We start from the raw sequence: 19,407 nt of genomic DNA on the forward strand, positions 1-19,407 counted from the left end.
GGAACAATCAAAAAATAATTTAATAATAATAAATAATTTAAAAAATAAAAATTATGCTGCTTGAACCAGCCATCAGCCGCCATCTTATTTAAGGTCAAATGTGAATGTGACTGCAGAGAAGCCTGGAAATTTGTATATATCTGGTGTTTGCCGGATAACAGACAGAAGATAGGACATAGGATGGATTAGTAAGGGGAAAGTTGACATTTCATGCAGTTAGCGAGTATGATAAGCCTGCCTAAAGAGATGGTCTTTAAGAGTATGTTTGAAGCTTTGGAGGGTGGGTATTAGGGTCTGAGGGTCCAGGAAGGGCATTCCAGAGAATTGGTGCAACATGAGAGAAGACATGCATGAGAGGTTCAAATTAAGGTAAAGATTAATCTAAATTACTGTCAGATCGAAGAGCATAAGAAGTGCGAGAGACTGAGATGAGAGAAGAGAGTTAGGGATGTGCAGCATTATGCAGAGATTTGTGGATGAGGGTTATTATTTTAAAGTGAATACGGAAAGAGACAGGCAGCCAGTGCAATGATTGGCACAAACTGGAGGCATCCGTGTAGTGGTTGGTCTGAAAGACCAGCCTGGCTGCTGCATTAAGAATAGACTGTAGAGGAGAGAGTTTAGTGAGTAGAAGACCGATTAGTAGGGAGTTATAGTAGTCTAGTCCAGAGTAAATAATCGCAACAATTAGCATTTTAGAAGTTTCAATTGTCAGAAATGGGCGGATTCTGGAGATGTTTCTGAGATGCATACGGCAAGATCCAGCAAGAGATTGAATATATGGTGAAAAGGAGAGGTCAGAGTCCAGCACAGCCCCTAGAAAGCGGGCCTGCTGCCTCGGTGCTATAGTTATCCCACAGACCAAGATGGAGAAATCATGGTTGGGTCGGTTAGTAGATGGTGGAAAGACAAGAAGTTCAGTCTTAGAAAGATTAAGTTTCAAGAAGAATAGTGGCATATGCCAGAGACTGTGAGGCCAAGGACTGTGTCTCAGACGTTGACTGAGAACTTTAGAGAGTGAAGAAAAGAGCAAGTTAAGTACAGAGAAGTTACTGCCAGTCCATTGCTCCCAAGCAGAGGGGACGAGACAAGCATTACCGGACACTGTTATGACTGACCTGCATTGGGGTGGTTTTCAAGAGCAAATGCCATTACTGTGATGCAAATGCCAGTGTTGCCAATGTTGGCCAAATGTCACTAGTTATTGTTGTTTTTCTGAAAGCAGCATTATAGATTGTTGGCTCTTCCTATTCTGTCTTAAAGGACATCTATAGAGATGAGCGAACATACGCGTCCGAGCTTGATGCTCGTTCGAGCATTAGCGTACTCGAAACTGCTCGTTGCTCTGACGAGTATTTCGCCAGCTCGAGAAAATGGCATCTCCCGCCGTTGTGATTTTTGGCAGTGGTTGGCTGGCCTGATCAGGTGACCCTGGAATAGACTAGCCCCTGCCTGCGCTGCTCGCATCATTCTCTGTCTGGATGCCGCTAGGGAGAGAGCTGCTGCTGGTCAGGGAAAGCGTTAGGCTGTTCTATTAGAATAGTGTTAGGCAGAAGTGATTCTACAAGAACCCAACAGCCCTTCTTAGGGCTACAATAACGTTATATTTTACTTTTTTTTGGTTTGCTTGTGGCTGGGCTTGCTGCCACTAGTAGTGCAGCTAGTACCATATTGTGAGGAATTTGCTGGGAGACTTGCGACCATTATGTTTAGCTCTTAGGGACACACATATCCACCTTAAACACCGAAGTGGGACAATTTATTAGGGGTTTGATTTGAATTAGGCACAGTCTGCTGATTTATTTTTTTTTTACGGTTATTTCTTTTTATAACTCAAAGTAATCTGGCAAAGCAGTGTGCTTTCAGTGTAGGCTAGAAAATAGCCATAGGAGAACCCCAACGGCTTATTTAGGCCTACAATAGCGTTATATTTTACTATTTTTTGGTGTGCTTGTGGCTGGGCTTGCTGCCACTAGTAGTGCAGCTAATACCATATTGTGAGGAATTTGCTGGGAGACTTGCGACCGTTGTGTTTATCTCTTAGTGACACACATATCCACCTCAAACACCGAAGTGGGACAATTTATTAGGGGTTTGATTTGAATTAGGCACAGTCTGCTGATTTATTTTTTTTTACGTTTATTTCTTTTTATAACTCAAAGTCTTCAGGCACAGCACAAAATCCAGTTGTGTGCTGTCAGTGTAGGTTAGAAACTAGCCATAGCAATAGGATAGCATCGTTTTGTTTAAAAAAAAATAAAAATTTAAGTTTACAATTTAATTTTGAAAATGTTTAACCCGAGGGCTAGGGGTAGAGGACGAGGGCGTGGACGTGGGCGTCCAACTACTGCAGGGGTCAGAGGCCGTGGTCCTGGGCGGGGTGAGATACCACCTGCTGATGAGGGAGCAGGGGAACGCCACAGAGCTACACTCCCTAGGTTCATCATGTCTCAAGTTAGTGGGACTCGTGGTAGAGCACTGTTGAGGCCAGAACAGTGCGAAGAGGTGATGTCGTGGATTGCGGACAATGCTTCTAGCCATTTGTCCACCAGTCAGTCTTCCACGCAGTCCACCCATGTCACCGACATACTCTGAGGAACTGTTTTTTGGACCCTTCCCACAGTCACAAACCACTTGTCCGGTTGCTGCTGAGCTATTTTCCGATGCCCAGGTTTTCTACCGGTCGCAGTCTGTGGGTGATGATGACATTATTGACGTAGTGAAAGAAGTGTGTAAAGAGGTGTCGGACGATGAGGAGAAACGGTTGTCAGACAGTTGTGAAGTTGTTGTCAGGGCAGGAAGTCCGAGGGGGGAGCAGACAGAGGGATCGGAGTATGATGAGGTGACAGACCCAATCTGGGTTGATAGGCCGGGTGAACACAGTGCTTCTGAGACGGAGGCGAGTCCTATACCAGAACAGGTTGGAAGAGGCAGTGGTGGGGCCAGACGGAGAGGCAGGGCCGCAGAGTTGGTGCATCAGCGCCAAATGTTTCACGTAGTCAAGCTCCCGTGGCGAGGGCTAGATTTTCAGAAGTCTGGAGGTTCTTTAAAGAAACACCGGATGACCGACGGACTGTGGTGTGCAACCTGTGCCAAACCAGGATCAGCAGGGGTTCCACCACTACTAGCTTAACTACCACCAGTATGCGCAGGCATATGAATGCTAAACACCCCACTCAATGGCACCAAGCCCGTTCACCTCTGGCCGGGCGCACCACTGCTCCTTCCCCTGTGTCATCTGCTAGTCAGCCCCCTGCCCAGGACCCCGGCCCAAACACCTCCCGTGCGAAAACCCTATCTTCGCCTCCACGATCCTCCACAGCATCCACCAGCGTTCAGCTCTCCATACCCCAGACGCTGGAGCGCAAAAGGAAGTATAGTGCAACCCACCCACACGCCCAAGCCCTCAACATCCACATCTCCAAACTGCTTAGCCTGGAGATGCTGCCCTATAGGCTGGTAGAGACCGAGGCCTTTCGAAACCTCATGGCGGCGGCCGCCCCTTGGTATTCGGTCCCCAGCCGCCACTACTTTTCCCAATGTGCCGTCTCAGACAACATCATCCGTGCCCTGAACAACGCCGTTTCTGACAAGGTCCACCTGACCACGGACACGTGGACGAGTGCTGCCTGGCAGGGCCACTATATCTCGCTGACGGCACATTGGGTTAACTTGGTGGAGGCTGGGACCGAGTCTGACCCTGGGGCTCGTCATATACTGCCGACGCCGAGGATTGCGGGGCCTACCTCGGTCCAGGTCTCAAAGGCCTACTATGCCTCCTCCTCCTCCCACCCATCCTCCACCTCCTCCTCCGAATTACCATCCGTGGGCATGGGGCCATCAGTCGGTAGCTCTAGGCACAGAAGCAGTGCCATCGCTTAGCGACAGCAGGCGTTGCTCAAACTGCTGAGCCTAGGCGATAAAAGGCACACCGCCCAAGAGCTATTACAGGGCATCACGGCGCAGACTGATCTGTGGCTGGCACCGCTGAACCTGAAGCCAGGCATGGTTGTGTGTGACAACGGCCGTAACCTGGTGGCGGCTCTGCAACTTGGCAGACTGACACATGTGCCATGCCTGGCCCATGTGTTAAATCTCATAGTTTAGCGTTTCCTCAAGACATACCCCAATCTGTCTGATTTGTTCACGAAGGTGCACCGCATCTGTGCGCAATTTAGGAAGTCCAGCACAGATGCTGCCACTCTCAGGGCAGCGCAGCGCCGCCTCCAACTGCCCGCTCACCGACTGTTGTGCGACGTACCCACGAGGTGGAATTCAACATTAACCATGTTATCCAGAGTTTACCAGCAGCGCAGAGCGATTGTAGACTGCCAGATGTCAACTTCCACCAGAACTGGTAGTCAGGTCAGTCAGCTTCCTCAAGTCTTCAATGAGGAGTGGACGTGGATGTCTGATATCTGTCAGGTGCTGAGTAACTTGAGGAGTCAACACAGATGGTCAGTGGCGATGCCACCATCTTCAGCCTCACCATCCCGCTTCTTGGCCTGTTGAAAGACTCTCTGGTCAGCATGAAGTCGGAAGCTTTGCGCTCGTCACAAGAGACGGGGGAAGAAGATTTCCTTGTTGATAGCCAAAGCACCCTCAGGTCTATTTCTCAGCGCATATCGGAGGAGGTGGAGGAGGATGAGGAGGAAGAGGAGGAGAATGTTGGCGAGACAGAAGAGGGGACCATTGTTCAGTCCTTCACTGTTCAGCGTGTATGGGCAGAAGAAGAGGAGTTGGAGGAGGAGGAAATGGACAGTCAGGCCAGTGAGGGGAGTGAATTCTTGCGCGTTGGGACTCTGGCGCATATGGCAGATTTCATGCTACGCTGCCTATCCCGTGACCCTCGCGTTCAAAGAATTTATTCCAGCACCAATTACTGGGTATTCACTCTCCTGGACCCACGGTAGAAGCAAAATCTTTCCACTCTCATCCCTGGAGAGGAAAGCAGTGTGAGAATGCATGAATACCAGCAGGCCCTGGTGCACAAGCTGAAACAGTATTTCCCTTCTGACAGCGCTAGCGGCAGAGGGCGTACTTGTGCGGGACAAGTAGCGAGGGAGAGTAGGCGAGCAGGCAGCTTGTCCAGCACTGGCAGGGATACGCTTTACAAGGCCTTTGCCAGTTTTATGTCACCCCAGCAAGACACTGTCACCTGTCCCCAGTCTCGGCAGAGTAGGGCTGATCTTTACAGAAAGATGGTGAGGGAGTACGTAGCTGACCATACCATCGTCCTAAATGATCACACAGCTCCCTACAACTACTGGGTTTCAAAGCTGGACATGTGGCACGAACTGGCGCTGTACGCCTTGGAGGTTCTTGCCTGCCCTGCCGCTAGCGTGTTGTCCGAGCGGGTTTTCAGTGCAGCTGGTGGCATCATCACCGATAAGCCTACAAGCTTGTCAACTGACAGCGCTGACAGCGCTGACAGGCTGACGCTTATCAAGATGAATAAAGGCTGGATTTCTCAGGATTTTCATACTCCACCAGGTGAAAGAAGCTCAACCTGAATAATATATGCACTCCTCCTCCTCATTGTCCTCCTTCTCCTCCTCTTTGTACACTAAAGCAGAGGAAACTGGCTATTTTATGCCAGGGCCAACTAGCTCTAGCTATAGTACTCTATGTATTTAATTTTTCTGGAGGGCCACCTACCCGGTCCTCTGTTTTAAACATTTTTTTGGACTGCCACATACAGGCACTCAATTTATTTAATTTTTCTGGAGGACCACCAACCTGCTCCTCTGGTTTGAAAACTTTTTTGGACTGCCACATACAGGCTCTCAATCTATTTAATTTTTCTGGTGGACCACCTACCTGCTCCTCTGGTTTGAAAACTTTTTTGGACTGCCACATACAGGGCACTATCCAAATTAAATTGTCTCCATAGCAACCTCCACACGTCGTCTTTTTAGCTGCCTCCACACGTTGTCTCAATTACTACCTCCACACGTCATCGCCATAGCTGCCTCCAAAAGTTGTCCATATAGCTGCCTCCATACATGGTCCCCTTATCAAACGAGCTGTGTCAGGCAGAATTTTGGGTTGTTATCATGGCTTCCACATCAGACTTGTTAACTTTGTCGCCACCCTACTGTGTAATCCACAAAATATACTGGCAAACTTTTACCGATATTATTTCAGCGCTTCTTGCGCATCTGTTTACATTCCCTTCACCCGCCATAACCCAAACTTATAAGAACACTACTACACTTGATCTTATACAAAAGGTTCTTAGAAGTGCTGTTTGGGGCGTAGCCGAGAGACAGGGGCTTGGATTGGCGAAAGCTCGCCTGGCAGCGGAGCGCCAGCTCCATCCCAAGATCCAACTAACATAGTTTTAACTGCAGCACCTTTAATCTACTACTAGTTCACTGCCTCCATACATGGTCCCCTTATCAAACGAGCTGTGTCAGGCAGAATTTTGGGTTGTTTTCATGGCTTCCACATCAAACTTGTTAACTTTGTCGCCACCCTGCTGTGTAATCCACAAAATATACTGGCAAACTTTTATCATTTACCAATATTATTTCAGCGCTTCTTGCGCATCTGTTTACATTCCCCTCACCCGCCATAACCCAAACTTATAAGAACATTACTACACTTGATCTTATACAAAATGTTCTTAGAAGTGCTGTTTGGGAAGTAGCCGAGAGACAGGGGCTTGGATAGGCGAAAGCTCGTCTGGCTGCAGAGCGCCAGCTCCATCCCAAGATCCAACTAACATAGTTTTAACTGCAGCACCTTTAATCTACTACTACTTCACTGCCTCCATACATCGTCCCCTTATCAAACGAGCTGTGTGAGGCAGAATTTTCAGGTGTTTCACCAGATACATAGTGGAACTCGGCCCATCTGTCGCCGCCATGCTGGAGACCTGAAGTTGCAATCATAGCAGCGCAATATGGATGCCCCATACCGTCGCTCTTAATCATGGAACCATTTCCGAAAAAACAATTAAAAATAGAACCACTATGCTATTCCATTATTTCTAGGTGAAATATTCAAACGACCCGGCCTGCTTTGAAAATTATAATTTTTTCAAAGTAAACGCTTCTGGCCCCAGGCCCATTTTGGGTGGGGAAGAGCCGAGAGACAGGGGCTTCGACAAGCGAAAGCTCGCCTGGCAGCGGACCGCCAGCTCCATCCCAAGATTAGGCAGCCTCAGAGGCATCCATGCAAACTGCCCCTGCTGTTTTCTGTCCATTTTGCCTCCATGATCCTCCACAGCGTACACCAATGTCTCTATGTGCAACTTTCAACTCTCTATACCCCAAACGCTGGAGCACGAGAGGATATGCAGCACATCATCCCCTTATCAAACGAGCTGTGTCAGGCAGAATTTTCAGGTGTTTCACCAGATACATAGTGGAACTCGGCCCATCTGTCGCCGTCATGCTGGAGACCTGAAGTTGCAATCATAGCAGCGCAATATGAATGCTCCATACTGTCGCTCTTAATCATGGAAGTCGTCTCCATGGCTGCCTCCACATGTCATCCCCTTATCAAAAGAGCTGTGTCAGGCTCATTTTTCGGGTGTTTCACCAGATACGTTATGGAACTTGGTCACTATGTCGCCACCATGCTGTGTTATCGACTAAATATACCGTCAACCTTTTGTTCACATAGGAAATCATTTCAGCGCTTCTTGCTCACCTCCTTTGGTGAAGCCTGAGTCCATTTAGGGTATGTCGCCATGACACTGTCTAGCCTGCCACTGCTGCCGCTGCCTCTGCATGCCATCCCCTATAGTGTCAGGGTCAATTATTGCATGTTTTAGATGCTATCTAGCCTCATTCGGTCACTCTGTCATGGCCATGCTGCTGCCCATAATTTTGGCATAATGGTGCGATTAAGCAGCCTCAGAGGCATCCATGCATGCTGCCCCTGCTGTTTTCTGTCCATTTCCGTGGTGTTTCCATCCTTTTCTGAGGTTCCCAGGTGTTTGGCCAAGGTTCCCTGTGCAGAGCCTTGGTACCCTTGAAAAATGCTCGAGTCTCCCATTGACTTCAATGGGGCTCGTTATTCGAGACGAGCACTCGAGCATCGGGAAAAGTTTGTCTCGAATAACGAGTACCCGAGCATTTTAGTGCTCGCTCATCTCTAGACATCTACCACCAGATTACTGGTGGTAGAGTGTCCTAAATTGGCTGCTCATTACATCTAAGGGATGGGGGAGCGTGCTTTACATGTATTTCGGCTTCTTTATTCCCGAATAAATAAGTTTGTAAAAGTGGCGGAGGTGCGCAGGCTGACAACGCCTGAGTGCCTCTTGGCTTCCACTGACTTTCATTAATGCACGCCCCCGCTGTAAGCCTCTTCCTACTGCCCGACGGGGAACTAGCATCCGGCCGTGATGTCAGAGCCGGGGAATGAAGAGAGTGGGGCATGTGCTCTCTCCTAGTTCCGTGGCCAACAGCAGCAGGAGGAGGCTTGCAGCGGGGTAGGGGGGTGAATATATTAAAGTCTGTGGAAGCTGAGAGGTGCTCGGGCACCTTCAGCCTCAGTGCTTCCCCCATGCCCTGGATGTAATGAGCAGCTTATTTCTGGTGGTAAGTTGAGTTTGTATGTAAGCCAGAACTATATTTTACAATTGTAGCTCCAGACAATTTTTTTTGTCCCAGTGACAATTGGGTTTTCAAAGTTTATGCTGTCATGGGAACAAGGCTTATCATGTTTTCTGAGTAAAATTAGACTGTTTTTCAGTTACACCTGTGTCTAACTGAGATGGGAGACCACTTCAAAGCCCAAGACTCTTAGATCCCATGGGATCATTTATAAGGACTTAAATAATGCCAGGACCCTATTATTTTTTAACTTTACACCACCTCCATGGCAATTGAGCATGAAGGGGTGTAAAAGGGGCGCGGCCGGTGACGGAGTGGGGCAGCACTGAGTGTTCCTGTCCCACGGATGTGCACTTGCTATAGCCAGCGACTGTTAGCACAATTCAACGCTTGGCAGGGTGTTGAAGGGAACTTCAGTGCACCAAGGTGCTGGAGTCTCTGCATGTGTTTGGCAGCACCCAGGGCTTTCACCAAACGGTGGTGTACAATAAATTTCCTCCCTTATTAAATTGGTAACAGTACCCCATTGGCCCAACAGCATGGCCCCATCTCATATGGGAGTGTTTCTACGTCAGTTTATTCTCAAAGGCAATAGCTAGAAAACAGTTTCGGCAGACCACCATATAATTGGGGCACATTTACTTACCCTTCTGAGGAGTTTACCAAAAGTACATTGTTTGACGAGAATGCACCCGATATCGTGCATATGTCGCTTCCCCGCTTAGGTCCGCCGAAGTTCACCTTCTTCTCCGTGGTGTATGGCATTTGAATTTGACTGTTTAATCCCACGTTCAGTCCGAATCAGTCGGATCATCCGATGCAGCTGCTCCAAAATTCGATCACGTGCGACACAATCTCCTACTAAATACCTGTCACAGCCGTGCAACCCCCGAAATTGTCGGAAAATCTGACTAAAGTTCGGCCACGGACCTTTAGTAGATAAGCCCCATTATGTCTATGGTGGTTTTTTATTACAGTTAATAACCAGAAAATGTATTCTTCATTCCTGGACGACATCGCTGTATATTGATTTCATTGCACTACTTAATTATCATTAAGCCTTTATCTATCATGTGATTCTAAATGTCTATTACCTATATGACTGCCAGACTATCAATACATACAATAAAGTCAATTTAGTATACACAATCTTTAACAGGGATTGTTAATTTTCCCCGTAACTCGCATGACCGTGTCCTGCCTAGTGTACTGTACATTATCAGTTCTCTCTTTAACTTAAAAGTCATCACATCTGTCATGTTAGCAATCCTCCTCCCCCTCCCTCCATCTGCTGCTCCAGTCCCTGCCTCCCCTGAGCCTCACTGCTTGTTTTATGTGTGTGTGTGCTATCCAGGCTGATGGACTCTTCCATTGCTCGTATCCCGGTGATGCTTGGATATGCTATTACACTGGGATGATCGGCTTGCTTCTCAAGAGCTGTACACTTAATCTTATGTGTGAGATTCGCCCGGGGCACAGCAGCCTCTGAAGGACCTCTCTCAATGCTACCTCTACAAGAAAAAGGTGGATTTTCCTGAATTGTGGAATTCATTATTCCTTAGATCCGGTAGGAATCACACCCTCTCTCTATCATATTTCTCTATTCATTCAGGTAATTTTTCTAAATAGGCTTGGCCTGGCTGAATAATCCTCCTTTGCTGTTCCAGGTAGTTTGGTGATTTGTTTGTCAGTCTTCTATAGATGATACATTGTTCTGATAGTAGAAGGATGGATAAGTAGCTGCAATGTTTTATGATGCGGAGAAGAATGTTTCATGTATTACTGTACTTTAACCTTGTGAGAACCCACCATGCCTTGCCTATTTATCATCACCTATAACATAAAGTTAGTGCTAATATAAAACCCGATCTGTTATGATAGGTGTATATATACAAAATCTGGTAGTTTTATTTTTAGGTCACTGGTATAAAATATTAAAATCAATTCTCTGTTATAATGTGTGGGATGCTGAACTGTGTCTAGGATACATTGTACATTCACTTTAAAGGTCATTGGTGTTGACTGGTACAGGATATAGAACATAATAGAATAAAGAACATAATAGAATATAAAATATAAAACATTTTTTATGTTTGTAATATATGTGGGGGTGGTCTTCTGAAATAGAACTGACATTATTATATTCATGAATTATATTAATTAGATCTGGATAAAAAGAAAGGGTCTCAAATGGATGTCTCCTGGATGGATATATATGTGTATAAGGATGTATTTAGTATACATTAAACATAAGTCAGTTTATACGAGAAGATAGATTTTATTTTAAACCTATAGTTATATTTCGTCCACCTGCATTGTGAAATGACCCCCCTCTCCTGTTCCAGCAACTAGAATATCCAAGACTCACAATATCCTATAGATTGTATCTTCCCGCAGCTTTGGTTTACTAATATTACCTGGCATTCACTTATCTCAGAGATTCTGCCTGTTCATAATCTGATATTGAAATGCTGTCTGGCTGTGCTATTGACTAGACCGATGAGAATCACTTCTTTTTTTTGCCCTTTGTGGATCAAACTTTAACCCCCTTCGAAACAGATTTGAATTAAATCTTTGTATCTTGTTAAATAAATGAACTAATGGCTCATAGTACAGTGTTTAGGAAGCAGTATGATTGTGCGAGTAATCATGTCATTATTAATACTGTTTATACCCATTTTCTCTCTATGTGATCTGATACATAGCCTTATATTATATTACATTTAAATATTTGCTTGGTAAGGGAACCACGGTGACGTAAAAATGATGACCTATGGAAAACCTTTGTTTGTCTCTTTTCTAATGTGTTCTACTTTTTAGTAGCATCTTGATCATTATCAGATGGAGTAACGCAGCAGCATACTTTGTGCCCGTTGTAATTGAATGGGGCAGTGACGTTTAAGTCTTGCTATTTATACATCGGCCCACATTTACTAAAAACAGTGCAGTCTGTACTATGTGCAGTTTGCCCGTGTAGTGTGCAGAGGGCGCTAGATTCAGGATTTCTGACGCATGTTATTCATGAATCTGGCGTGCTCTACACTGCCCCGACAGAATGCACCACTTTATTTCGGTGCCCCTTTAACGTAGAGCGTACGACAATTCTGTCGTACTTTGCATTAGGCGCACGGTCCGACTGAGCACCGGATCACCCCTAATTGGTGTTGCATGATGCCTATTGCAGCTGTCCCACAAAAGGGTTGCGTGCAACACAAAAGTGGTACAGTCACTTATTAAATACATGTGTGAGCAGTGTCACTAATTGATCCAACTTTTAGATTAATATAGTGGGGCACATTTACTTACCCATCCAACGGAGTTCACCAAAGGTGCATGGTCCGACGATAATGCACTCTGCTGCGATTCACTAAGATCGCCCAATATCGTGCATGTGTCGCTTCCCCGCTCAGGTCTGACAGAGTTCACCTTATTTTAAGTGGTGCATGTAAGTACTTGGGCTTGTGACACATTTTAAAAGTAAAATTCCGTGCTCAGTCCGAATGAGTCGGATCGCCCGATGACACCCCCAATTAGTGTTGCATGAAAGCCAGCACCGCTGCACCAAAAACCAATCACTTGCGACACAATCCCAGTCCAGACACCTGTTAAATACCTGTCCAAGCCGTGCATTCCCCGAAAAAGCTGAACAGTCTGACGAAAGTGCGATCCGCGACCCTTAGTATATAATCCCCAATAAGTGTCCAATCACATTTTATTTATTATTATTACTTTTGGTTTGCTGTTTATATAGGGATTCATAACATTCTCATCATAGATCATGCCATAAATTTTGGAGGTCAGACAATGCAGCGCCCTGGTTGTACAACAAAATATTGAAAAGAATATCTGCACTTTACTAGGGCTGTGGCCACCTTAGAGGCTTTCATATAGCGAAATTGATTTTGGTTCATATTCTGCTGCAGTCGCGCAACTTGCGTCCCATTGATTTTAACAGGATTGATATGCGGTGGTTGCATTTTTCTTCTGAATGTTTCAAATTCATGTTACAAAAAAGGCGTGATAAGTCACTTCTTGCTACTGACTTTGTGTGGAGACTAAGTCAGCTGGCCACACATGGATTAGCGTCATTGGACAGGACTGTAGAAATCTACGGCAAAAGTATCAGTCTCAGATTTGCGCTGTAAATTCCCATGGTGTGAACATGCCCTAGATATTACTGAGCAACCTTTATCTGATTTCCCACAATATTTGCTTTTTAGTAACAGAGGAACAGAATCTATTTAAAAGGTAGGGGTCTGATATTGCTGTTCGTTGAAAGGGGCTACAAGTTCAATGTTTACCTTGTACACTGTCCCTATATCTTCAACTTACACTTCTGTACAGTATTTAAATAAGGAGAAAGTATCCTAGGGCCCTGCTGTCTGTCATGATGTCATAATCATTGGGGCTCATTTACTTACCTGGTCCTGTCGTGATCCAGCGGCGCGTTCTCCGATGAGGATTCGGAGCTTGCCGGGATTCACTAAGGTCGTGCGCCCGATATCCACTAGGTGTCACTACCGCGCCGAGGTCCTCCGGAGTTCACCATCCTGGTGCATGTAAGTGCGTGTCAAGCGACACTTTTTTTTTCTTAAATAGCTAAATTTTTCCGAATCCGTCGGGTTTTCCGACAGCCACGCCCCCGGTTTTTCGTTGCACGCAAGCCGGCGCCAATGCGACACAATCCGATTGCGTGCGCCAAAAACCTGGGGCATTTCGTCGCAAAACGGCAAAATTTGGAAAACCCAACGGAAAAACGTGATTTGAAACCTTAGTAAATGTGCCCCATTGTGAGTGTTATATCTGTCCCAACCTATTGCCTTAAATATGACTTCTGAGAGGAGGGATTATCCCAGACTAAAGATGTGACATCATCATAGTGGGCCTGTCGGGAGTGGACTCACTGGGGAGCCCATGGTTCCTACAAGAGCCAGGGATGACCTCCTGAGGGGTTAAAATATCTTTTTATTTAATTTCCTCCCAATTCTTCACTGTATCAGGTTTTCTGTACAATTGGAAAACCCCTTCAAGTGATTTGAACAAATATGAAAATGACTACCTATCCTAAGCATTGATCATTGACATCTTGATCTCTCGAAAAAAGCTTAAAGGACACCTGTCATCAGGTCTGTGTCACTTGTCCTGTCACCTCTACCTGTTGGAGCAGCTCACAAGGATCCCATTTCAGCCTTTATCTAGTTATTTCATACATTAATCATTGTAAAATCATCTATTTTTTATCATGTAAATGAGGCTGGTCACATGGTCAGAGGCAGTGATGTCACCCCTGTTACCCCTCCTCCCCCTGCTCATGTCTGTGTGTAATGTATAGTAAAGTATTGCTGGTATCTGTGCTGCATCTGCTGACATGCTGCATCCTCCTAATATACAGGTGAGAGACACAGACATCAGCTACACATGAATCTGACATGTTCTGCTGTAACATGGCTGCATGGAGCTGCTGTATCTCTCCTATACACACACACAGGCTGCAGGGGGCGTGGCCACCAGCACCAGGAAGCACATCATTATACAGCCTCACATCATTATACAGGCTGTCAGTCAAGCACTAGGGGTGTGGCTGTGCCTCCCACTCATGAATAGAGTGGACAGCTTGAATATGCTAATGCTTCATTGGACATTTCACAGGTCATTTGCATACAGCTTTAGGACCTCATTGCTTAGGTTTACAGGCATGTAGAGGGACAATAAAGGCATAGAGGCAATGCTCTCTAATGGCAATTTATGAAAATATATTTAGTTTAGGGGGGTTATTTTGCATGACGGGTTCTCTTTAATGCAAAAAGTAAAATGCAACAAAATTTTGGTGTAAACTAAAATGTAAGTTTCAAAAATCTGTACTATGCTATGGATTAATGGCCACCGATAAGGGTTGTATACAATAAATGACAGAATAATCCCTATTCAGCCATAGTCAATGTTGACACATCATGTGACCACAGTATAATATAATATCATCGGGAGCATTGGTGACCTCAGTGGTGCCCACTCATCACTGTTACTGATTTTCTGTAGTAGTCACATGTATAAACACCATTCACAGCGGTCTAGTAATATGCAGTACTTTGTATTCTCCATGGGGGTCCACCAAGGACTTCACACCCTCCAGAAGGAAATTACAAGGCATTTCCACTATTCTTCCATTGTTTACTTACAACCTAAAAAATTCTGAGCATGCATCAATTAAGGGTTGAAATTTACGAACATGACAGACCAGTAGAACTTTCTACATTGACTAAAAGAAAATGTAATAATATAGTTTTGTGTAGAATGAGGGAAAATAGAACATGGGGTTGTCCAGGATTAGAAAATCATTGCAATTCCAGAAACAGCACCGATCATTTCCCATTCACTTAAAGGGGTTGGCCACTTTACCTCATGTTTTTTTTATAATGTGTGTGTAAGTGTGGGGGGCAGTGAAGTGAAAATGTGAAGTGAAGCCTCCTCTCTTTTACCCCATCAGCCAGACATTCCTGACCATAAAATGTCCGCAGGTGGAGGGTCATGTGATCTCCTTGAACAATTAGAGATCAGATGACAGTTAGCGATCACATGACCTCAATTAAAGGAGTTGGCAACTTTACCTCATGTTGTTTGTAATTTGTGTGTAAGTGTGTGTGTGTGTGGGGGGGGCAGGATATTTGGTAATTCAGCAATATACATCTAGTAATAGTTCTGCTCTGCTTTCTTGATATGTAAAATGGCCGCAGATGGAGGGTCATGTGATCTCAAACTGTAATCTGATCTCTAATTGTTCATGGAGATCACATGACCCTCCATCTGCAGAGCAGAACTATGAATAGATGTATATTGGTAATTACTAGAGATGAGCGAGTATACTCGTCCGAGCTTGATGCTCGTTCGAGTATTAAGGTACTCGAAACGGCTCGTTGCTCGGACGAGTATTTCCCCTGCTCGAGATCGAGCATTTAATTAAAAAAACACAGTGAAGAACAATGAAGAATAGAATAAAAACAGTGAACACAGGATCATTTAAGTGAAAAACACAGTGAAAAACACAGTGAAGAATAGATTACAGATGTTCGGCACATCTGCTTACTTGTCGGAAGATATGCGCGGAACAAAATAGTATGTGAAGAACAATATATATGTGTGAAGAACACATTAAAGAACACGGGGAGCAGGACAGAGACAACGGGGAGCAGCACGGAGACACCGGGGAGCAGCACAGAGACACCGGGGAGCAGCACGGAGACATGGGGCAGCGGCAGCACGGAGACTTGGGGGAGCGGCAGCACGGAGACATGGGGCAGCAGCAACACGGAGACATGGGGCAGCGGCAGCACGGAGACATGGGGCAGCGGCAGCACGGAGACATCGGGCAGCGGCACGGAGCGGCACGGAGACATCGGGGAGCGGCACAGAGACATCGGGGCACGGAGACATCGGGGAGCGGCACGGAGACATCGGGGAGCGGCACGGAGACATTGGGGCACGGAGACATCGGGGAGCGGCACGGAGACATCGGGGCACGGAGACATCGGGGAGCGGCACGGAGACATCGGGGAGCGGCACGGAGACATCGGGGAGCGGCACGGAGACATCGGGCAGCGGCACGGAGACATCGGGCAGCGGCACGGAGCGGCACAGAGACATCGGGGAGCGGCACGGAGACATCGGGGCACGGAGACATCGGGGAGCGGCACGGAGACATCGGGCAGCAGCACGGAGACATCTGGGAGACTTCAGTGGAAGAAGAGCAGCGGATCCCGGGACAGCGTATCTCCCGACAAGTAAGCAGATGTGCCGAACATCTGCAATCTATTCTTCACTGTGTTTTTCACTTAAATGATCCTGTGTTCACTGTTTTTATTCTATTCTTCACTGTTCTTCACATCTGCTAACTTGTCGGGAGATAATATACGCGCGGAACAGTGAAGAATAGATTGCAGATGTTAGTATACATCTGCTAACTTATCAGAAGACATTCTTTTTCAATTAAATAACACATTTTATTCCCGAACCATGGTCCCTTTGAAAAATGCTCGAGTCTCCCATCGACTTCAATGGGGCTCGTTATTCGAGACGAGCACTCGAGCATCAGGAAAAGTTCGTCTCGAATAACGAGCACTCGAGCATTTTAGTGCTCGCTCATCTCTAGTAATTACCTAATATCCTGCTGCCCCACGCTTACACACACATTAAAAAAAACATGGAGGTAAAGATGTCAACCCCTTTAATTGGAACTGAGCTGCAGTGCTAGACATGACCTCAGGACAGGCTTGGTGCTGTTTTTGGACAGTAATGTATCAGTCCTACATATGCCATGATGTGACACTTCCTATGATAATTCAGACACTATTTAGTAACGTATCAATGAAAATGATGATCTTACATCTGCTTCTAAAAATGCGACTATAAGATGAGATTCCCTCATTTCTGTGCGGCTCATTGTGAAGTCAACTCTCACTGATGGATGTTTCAAATTATATTACAACATTATGCAACAACTGTGAAAAACACAGGGTCAGAATACAGATGAGGATGCTAATTAAAACGATAAAATACCCAAGAATAGATTATACTGTCTAACCTGTTTTTCATCTGCAGTATTGTGGTGAAACGTCTTGCATACCATATTATCTCCTGTACATGCACCTACATCACTGGTTTATTTAAGTTCCAAATTATGGCAGGGTATACAATGGGGGGAATTCAATGATGTGTTGCAGTCCAGTGCTGCACCAGATTCATCATTGGAATAATAAATTTGTCGCAATATAGGACTGTCATGTTCTACTTTTAGACTTGCTTTTAGCAGGTCTAAACAGTGCGCCACAATTTGGCGTACCTTACTTAATTTTGTGGCACACGGATTAAATAAAATATTTCCACACCTCCTATCACGAGGCCATGCTTCCTTTGTCAGACGAGTCGAAAAATGGCCAAAAGATGGGCTCAAACCCTTTATAAATGTGTCAGAAGCCATTTTAGTCTGTTTCTTGGCACAAATCTGTCATTTTCTGGTGCAGCAGCGATAATGAACTCCCCCAATGCATTTTGGAAATTATAGATTTTTCCCGTAGAAGTACTATGGGGGTCATTTATGTTATTTCCCCCTTCTCTGAGCTCTTATTGCGCCTTTTGTGAGTCTATTTTTTACACCTCATTTGTATTTGTCTTTGTCAAATAAAGCTTTTTTGTGCCTCATTAGGCAGAATTTTTTTAAAAAGGTGCAATTCTGTTTCGCAAATCATGCCATTGCCTTTTCTAAGCATGGTCAGGACTGGCATGTCATTGCCCAATTATTTGTGCTCATACAGGCAATGTCAAATAAGGCGCAAACATCTGTAAAAAGGCGCAACGTAATGACAAATAGGGCACAACAACACACAATGGTTACACGGCGAACTAAGGCGAAACATTCCAAAAAAACATTTTGTTTGTTTAAAAAAAGAAATATTCCTTAGTTACAAGGGGATGCTGACTTGGTAAACACTTGGTTAGTTGCTTACAACCCCTAAGATAGCAGAAAGATGCAACAAACAATGAAGGTGAACTGCAGCTCCCAGGCTCCACAAGACCAGTCACCTCAAAAGAGGGGCTGGTAAAATTTAGTAAAAACAGGGGTATATGGGCACTAGAGGGGCGCTATTTACACCTAATGGGAGTATCAACATCTGATGGTAAACAGATTCAACTACAAGTGACTATTAACAATTAATTCCAAATAAGCCATTAAAAAGAAATGATCAGCAGATATAGAAAAATATAAGTATAGATTGTCCGCCGTGACACGTTTAGGTCCTTCCGACCCTTCCTCAGATAGTAGACAGAGGCAAACGAAACGTCCTATAGCACAAGTATATAAAGATTTATGGGCACACATAATAGCCAATTGATTTGTCATTGCACTGATTGGCTATTATGTTGTAATGTGTGTGCCTGTAAATATTTATTTTTTAATGTTTCATTTGCCTTTGTCCATTATCTGAGCATTATATAGGACAATCTATATGTAGATTTTTATATATATGCCGATTATTTATTTTTAACGCCCCTCTAGTGCCCATATACCTTTGTAACAGGTCATTCATCCATTGGCTGATGGATAGTATCCCATATGTGGGTCTAATACTTTAAACCATTATGTACCCTATGTTTATGTGCCAGAAGGCATCATGTACTACACCAATTGTACTCTGCATGTGCCCCCTTGCTTTATTAAATTATTCCAAACCTTATTATAACCAATAGTGATAGTATCATAGTCTCAGTAATTCATTCAAAATGCTTTGTTATCACTTTCCTGAAATAAGACTTTTGCCAATACAGCACATTAATGTAAGCCGATAGACAGGCCAGGCATTGCATTTGCACAAGAGCAATCAATGGCGTCCTAAACATTGCATCATAATGCAGCTCCGCTATACTGAATTATTCATCCAGCCTGAGACAAATAGGTCGCTACTTCTCTTGTGGTTGTACAAGTACATCTAGGTCAGATGAGTAGAAGAGCAATCATATGGCAGGGCTTCACCCAGAGATATCTTATTGGGTATAACAAACCATTGTCCTGATTCCTGAATTAACAATAGTTAATATATTTATTGGTTTGCACAGAGGATGTGATGAAAAAATCAATGATTTTAGTGCTAAAAAATAAAAAGCCATTACTAAGCAGTAAGTTCTGCAGTTTGTCCTTGAGCAGAGGAGAGGCTGATGGATACTCTCGGACACAAGGGAATTTACAAAAACATTTCCGGACAATAAAGGTCAAGTAGAAAAAGTAGTGTTGTGTAAAGTTCTAGAACATAAAAAAGGGAGGTGCAAATTTGGTTAAAGGTAACGTTAC

The 19,407-nt window shown here is 44.9% G+C and overlaps 1 protein-coding gene across 4 annotated transcripts in view; it reads left to right on the forward strand.

Moving 5' to 3' along the window:
* Positions 1 to 19,407, forward strand: part of SV2B (synaptic vesicle glycoprotein 2B) — a 105,137-nt gene that overhangs the window by 16,465 nt on the left and 69,265 nt on the right. Inside the window, exon 2 of one of the 4 annotated variants that reach the window (XM_072148550.1) lies at positions 9,925 to 10,182. The exons of 1 other annotated variant lie outside the window; for it this stretch is intronic. The gene's annotated coding sequence lies outside the window, so the exon portion shown is untranslated. The remainder of the gene's footprint in view (positions 1 to 9,924; positions 10,183 to 19,407) is intronic. 2 more of the 4 variants (XM_072148548.1, XM_072148552.1) reach the window with 2 other exon arrangements.

This window comes from Engystomops pustulosus, chromosome 4 (assembly GCF_040894005.1).
Source record: "Engystomops pustulosus chromosome 4, aEngPut4.maternal, whole genome shotgun sequence".
Classification (NCBI taxonomy): domain Eukaryota; kingdom Metazoa; phylum Chordata; class Amphibia; order Anura; family Leptodactylidae; genus Engystomops; species Engystomops pustulosus.